This window comes from Antechinus flavipes, chromosome 1 (assembly GCF_016432865.1).
Source record: "Antechinus flavipes isolate AdamAnt ecotype Samford, QLD, Australia chromosome 1, AdamAnt_v2, whole genome shotgun sequence".
Taxonomy (NCBI): Eukaryota; Metazoa; Chordata; class Mammalia; order Dasyuromorphia; family Dasyuridae; genus Antechinus; species Antechinus flavipes.
Window position 1 is genome coordinate 514,191,871 of NC_067398.1, and position 6,590 is coordinate 514,198,460.

A 6,590-nucleotide genomic window follows, 5' to 3' on the forward strand; every position below is an offset into this window, starting at 1 on the left:
CAGAATGATGGTCAGGAAGTATGGAGTGACTGAAGCTTGGCTAGAACTGAACTGAAATAGTGGACCAGGTGAGGCATTCACTAATCAGGACAATGGGGCTTACAGTATAGAAGTTCCTGGAAACCAAACTAAACCAAATGGCCTTACTTTTTAAATAGTAGGAGAAATTATCAAGACCTTGCCTACATTGGGAATAGTAAGGAAAGATGAAAAGCAGACTTAATTAAGCAATGACTTTTATAGAGTGCGTGATCTTTAATATCAGTATTCTAAGTTCAGGCTAGAAGAATAGGGGATAGAAACAAGCCATTGATATAGAGGACTCAGGTTATGAAACTCCTTTTTTTAAAAAGGCAAATTGGTACCTTTTTCTGTAATTTATACCTTTATGAAAGTTGCCTAGAGAAATAGAAAATTAGATGACCTATCTGGGGTCACATAGCCAGTAAATGTCAAAGGTGGGGCTTGAAATCAGATTATTTCTGGCTTGCAGGCCAGCCCCCTCTACAATCCAGGAAAGAAAGGTAAAAAAATTTGCATTTATTCTTTTTCCAAGTTATGAGGGATCAGGACTTCAATGTGAAAGCAAGTTAGAAATAATGTAAAAAGCTAAGGGAAGTTCTGATTGCTTCTGAAAATTAGAGGTTAGAATATGCTGCAGAAGAGAAAGGTAAGAAGGATTGTAAAACAAGTAACAAATATGAGGAAGGGAGGCTGTTGCCATCCAAGGAAAACTATTGGGGAACTTTTGTTATCTTTGTGCTTGCTTAGTGCCTGCCTAACAGTTTCTGACACAAAATAGGCACTTAAAAATGTGTGTTGAATAATAACTGGTACTTCCAGACAAAGTAATACCCAGAGGAATAAACTATCAGTGGTAATTGGTGCCTCCCTACTGGGAGTCTGTAGGACTCCTACCCTTGTAGGAGACTTGTCTGCTATGTTCCTGAGGCAGAATGTCACAGATCCTCTCGTGTCTTGCCAAGCCTGATGACTAAAACCTACTTCTGATGATTCATGCAGGGACAAAGCATCTTGCCAGAAGTAATTTAGAGACCATTGCTAAGTATTCTGAAAAGCAAGAAATTGAAGACCTTGAGAGCACAGGTAGTGATTTGATCACAGTTGATGATGGAAGTCAAGGGCTTCCGAAAAGAAAGGCATATTCAGGAATTGAATAGGTAGTTAAGAAAATGCTGTTTGAGAATAGCAGTTGGATTTTTGGTCACAGCTTAAAATATAGGAATGAGGTGATTCTGAACAGAGAGGAAATGCACATAACAAGGGGTGGTAAGATTTTATTTATTTGCCTAGATATTTAGAGTCTTAGAGTAAAAATATAAACATAGAAAAAACAGTAAAAATATAAACATAGAAGATTAAACAGCATAAGAAGAAAACACAAGAAGGTAAGACATGATGTAAATCATTGGGGTAATAATCAACAAAGGCTAAAATAGATGTGGTATTGTCATCAGAATATATTTTAGATCACTAGACTGAAAGGAAATAATAGATGATACAATAAGGAATTAAATCAGAAGTTTGATATTAATAAAGTTGTAAAGGGAGATTTCAGTTTTTTGGACAATTATATATAATTATTATGTGTAATACATGATAAATATTTATAATATATGTATATACACATATATGTACCTATATATGTATATATTATTTTCACATCCCTTAATAATAATTTCATTCTTCAATTCCGTTAAATCTACTAAGTGACTGATATGTTGATTTTAAACAACTCTTAAAGTTTCAGTTGAGGAGTAGATATCTATGTATACAAATAGAAAGAGTTTTGTCATTGGTAGTTTCCTATAGCAATGAAATCCCAATTTTCATCCAAAATAAACAAAAAGTTGTAGGTATAAGACTTATGTGAGGGAATATAAAAATAAAAAACATGTCATACTTGAGTTTGAATCTCCACTAAGCTACTCATTATCTGTTGATGCTAGTTAAGTCACTTAAACTTTCCGGTCCTACTTCTTCTGTAAAATGAGAAATTTATTTTAAATGCTATATAAGGTCCTTTCTGACTCTGTGTGTATACTTTCATGAAGCTCTGTGCTCTCTCTTGGGATTTATGTTTTACTCGGCAAGGGAAAGAAGAGTATGAACACAGAAAAGTAAATGCAAATATGCTATTTTCAGAAGGTAGGTAGCCCAGTGAATAGAGCAGCAAATCTGAGGTCAGAAAGACTCCTTTCCCTGAGTTGAAATCTGGCTTCAGACACTTAGTGCTATATGATCCGGAGCAAGTCACTTAACCCTGTTGGCTTCAGTTTCCTCATCTATAAAATTAGTTGGACAAGGAAATAGCAAACCATTCCAATATCTTTGCCAAGAAAACTCCCAATAGGATCATGAACATTTTGGACATGACTGAAAACAACTAAATACCAAATAATTTCATCAACACTGGGGAAAGTATTAATAACTGAAGAAGCAGGAATAGCCTGATGCAGGAGTATAATGCCAGAGAAACTGAGGCAAGATAAAGACTAGAGAGTTTTTAATATTTTATTTGAAAGGGAGAGATTTACTGGGACCAAATGGATCCATGGTTTAGTCCCAGGGCTGAATGAGACTATCGTCTCCAAGAATCCAGCATCCAGCAGAGAATGTGAGTTCTCAATTATATATTTATACATAGTAGCTAAACAAAGGTGGGAGTGAGGTTGGGGAGGGTGGGTGGTAGGGGTATGGAGTCCAAACTCTGGTGAGCAGGAATCTCCAGGAAGAAACCATTAATCTGGTTCTGGCAGGCTGGGGGGTAAGACCATAAATTCTAACAAACTGGGAGTTAAGGAGCCAGGAAGTCTGAATATTAGATTTATAAACAATGCCAATTAGGTATTTGAAATAGGACATCTGGATCTTATTTTCTGGATTGCCATATCTCCACAGTCCTAATGGGCAGAAAAGGAGAGTTGCAACCGGGGCAACTGAGGCAGAACAATTCAGGAAAACTGAGGTGGGACAATTTGGGGAAACTGAGGCAGGACAATTAGGGACTGAGGCAGGACAATAAAAGGGAACTGTGGCATAACAGGAGATGATGCTTTAACAAATACTTTATTTGAGTCTTGAAATAAACTAGTTAGGGGTAAAGTGGAAAAGAGGGAAGAAGAAAGGGAATAACCATTTATTAAGTGCCTACTATGTGCCTAAGATACTGTTCTAAATACTTTCCAAATATTTAATTTGATCCTTTCAATAACCCACAGAGGCAGGTGCTATTATTATCTCCATTGTAAAGTTAAAAAAAAAAAAAACTGACACAAATGGAGACTAATTGACTTGACCAGGATCACACAGCTAGTAAAAACCTAAGGCTCATCACATAAATTGTTAATATCAAATGTAATATTACTTGCCACTCCTTCATAATGATCCCAATGAAATAAAAATTCCAATATTATATTATATATTATGTATTATATATAATATATATAAAATAAAAATTCCAAAATTCCAAAAATTAAAAAAAAAATCCCAATAAAAAAAAATAAAAAAAATCCCTTGTTTTCCTACTACTCTAGAATAAACTGAGCTCAACCTCATAACAAGTCTACACTCTGGATCCTTTCCTTGTAAACAAAGCCAGCTGGAGCTAAACTAGTTTCCAAAGTAGCTTTTGATGTCCTTATTCTATCTGTTGGGTTTCATGATGTGAAAGGTAAAACAGTCAAAATCAAGTGGTTTTCCTTGTTTTGATAGCTGAGGGCAGCTGGCATCTTATGATCAGGTTTTAACTCGCACAAGCTCCTCCCTCTTTTTGTTTCTAAAAATCTAAAATCTCCTAATCTCTAAAAATCTAAATCTCCTAATGGCACATCCTTTGGGGAGGCAAGTTTACTATTGTTTTATCTCAATTAAAGTTGTCTTATTCGTGCATTTATTTCAGAACTTGATAGGCTGAATTTGAAATTTAGGTCTTTCTGACTCAAGTTTCTTCATACTGCAATGCCAAAGAAACTGAGGCAGGATAGAGATTAGAGAGTTGCAATAATTAATTTATTGGAGAGTTTAATTAATTGACTGGATTGGATTCTCGTCTCTAAGTATTCAGTTCCGAATGTGGGGTCCCAGAGATTCTTTTTCTTTTTTTTGCAAAGTGGAAAATTTATTTTTCATATAAGGAAATTAGCAAGAAAACAAACTTCCTGATAATGATGGCTATACATAAGGAATGGGCTGCCTTGGTTCTCCATCACTGGATGTCTTCAAGCAGAAGCTGGGTGACAATTTAATAGATTTTTCATAAAAGAGATTCTTTTTAAAAATTTTTTAATTTTTAAAATTTGTTTTTATTTTTTAAAACTTTTTATTGACAGAACCTATGCCAGGGTGTTTCGATTTTTCCCCTCCTTCCCTCTACCCCCTCCCCCAGATGGCAAGCAGTCCTTTATATGTTAAATAGGTTACAGTCCCAGAGATTCTTTATAGGGTTTAGTGATTAGGAGAACTATGACAGGATCGGGGAAGCAGAGTGAGCACCACATATTCTGATAAACTGGGAAGATCTGGAGTCATGATGTCTAAAACATCCTTATCTGGATTAAACATTCACAGTTTATAACCTTAGAGTAGCTAGCCCTAAGTTATATCAGTATTAATGGTTAGGAGGGGGGATGTTGCAACCAGGCAGAACAATTCAGGGAAATTGAGGTAGAACAATTAGGGAAATTGAGATAGAATAATCAAAGGAAACTGTGGCACAACAATACCCAATAACCTAAATTAAAGAGAAGGTGGACAAAATAGCAAAAATTAAGATCTTTATCCAAGGGAAGGAAGTTATAGGTGTTCTATCATGTGGCAGCAAATGCTGTGGAATCTAAAGAGGGGGCAGGACATTGGGTTCTTATAATTTATTTGAGCAGAGGGTGAGGGACATTCCCAGCTTTTATAAATTAAATTGTATTCCACAACAACTGAAAGTTGAAGCTTGGGAATCCTGAAGGGGGAGTTTAGGACATTTAGAAATAGAGACTGGGAGCTCTAATATCTGGTCAACCTCAAGCATTTTTGGTTCTGGGAACTGTGATAGGGTCAACTTTAGTCAGCTGATAATCAATTGCCTTTCAAATCTATAATAAATATTTGTAAAATTCCTCACATAGCATTTGGTTTTCCAACTCCCTAATAGACATCATAAAATTTTGTGTCTTTTTGTCTCAACTCCTCCCTGAACTGTAAGTTACATGAAAGCAACAGCTATGATTTGCTTCAAGTTTGTCTCTCTCTCATGCTTATCTCAGTATTCTACACATAAAATATGATATAATGTTTGTGGCATGAATAATTCAACAAATATCCAAATACAGAATGACTATTTTGGCTAAACTTCAGATACTTTCAATTGTTTAACTTAAATATGATTTTCTTTAATTTAATGTAGAGGGAGTGATGTGTATGGGGTACAGCACTAAATGTTGAGATTATTGTAGACACCAAAGATTGTGATTCAGTCATGTGAAGAATTTGCAATGGCCAATCTCTTGGGTAAATGGTAGTATTTTGTATTTTAGTATTTTAGGAGAAGAGGTTAGAGATACAATAGACACTATGAATGAGAAATATGAAAAAAGATTTGGGAGGTGTTGGAATCCTTACAAACTGCTAACTCATTAGAGTTGATGTTTTGGGCCAGAACCTGAAACAAGGTACTAAGTAGAACTAATTGATACAATGCTTGTGTTTGCACCTTTACTCATTGGAGTTCACACGTTTGGGAGATTTCAGGGTTTAGTATGAGATATCTGAATTCACACCTCCCTTGAAGCTCTTAGGGCCAGAGAGCACACTGGGAGAAAACCCATAATCCCTTTCTCTCGTATCCCACAATTCCTATCTCTTATATATAAGAAAACAGACAGAGGCTCTCAGACAGAGTTCAGCAGAAGATTGAGAAGGGAGCATCACTTCAGTTGAGGAGAAGCACTCTCTCGGAGGGCTCCCAGATTCATTTTCATCTCACACCACTGTGGTGGCTGGACTCCTGCACTTCCCCCACTGAGACCAAGCTGGTCTGAAAGACTCTCCAGAAAGCTAGCCGAGCCCCAAGTGAAGGAGACGAGATTCATTCCATCTTTGTGCTGGCTGGAGGCTGAAGAAAGCAGAGGCAGAGGCTGAAGGACAAACCTTTGGATTTGGAGACATTTGGAGGGAGCTCTTGGAACCAAGCAGAGAGATAGGCCTCTAAGCTAACCGGGCTATATTGGAGACAATAAAAGATCTGAACTTTTATCACCTGGCTGCAGTTTGGGTAATTATTGATCTGAACTGATACTAAGGTTGCCTCCAGAAAACCTCCCCGAGAAACCAACCTGCTTTTTCCTAGAGAGAATCACCTTACTATATTTTAAAAGAAGAAAAAGAACACAACAGGGAGGGCAATAGGGTTACCAAAGAAAGAGGTTTTAAGAAATGATAATGGAAAAGACAAGTTCCTTAGTAGAACTCACAATTAATAAAAAGAAAAGAAATACTTAATGAGGTGGGAGTATACCATTAAATGGCAGACTAAATCCATGGAGGAATTTAGCACCCTTAAAGAGTTTAGCTATAAG

The 6,590-nt window shown here is 36.4% G+C and overlaps 1 long non-coding RNA gene across 1 annotated transcript; it reads left to right on the forward strand.

The window, feature by feature from the left end:
- Positions 1 to 1,096: 1,096 nt before the first annotated feature.
- On the forward strand, positions 1,097 to 6,270 carry LOC127544056 (uncharacterized). The gene is made up of 2 exons (XR_007949365.1): positions 1,097 to 1,409; positions 5,887 to 6,270. It is a non-coding gene; the product is annotated as an uncharacterized LOC127544056 (long non-coding RNA).
- Positions 6,271 to 6,590: the final 320 nt, after the last annotated feature.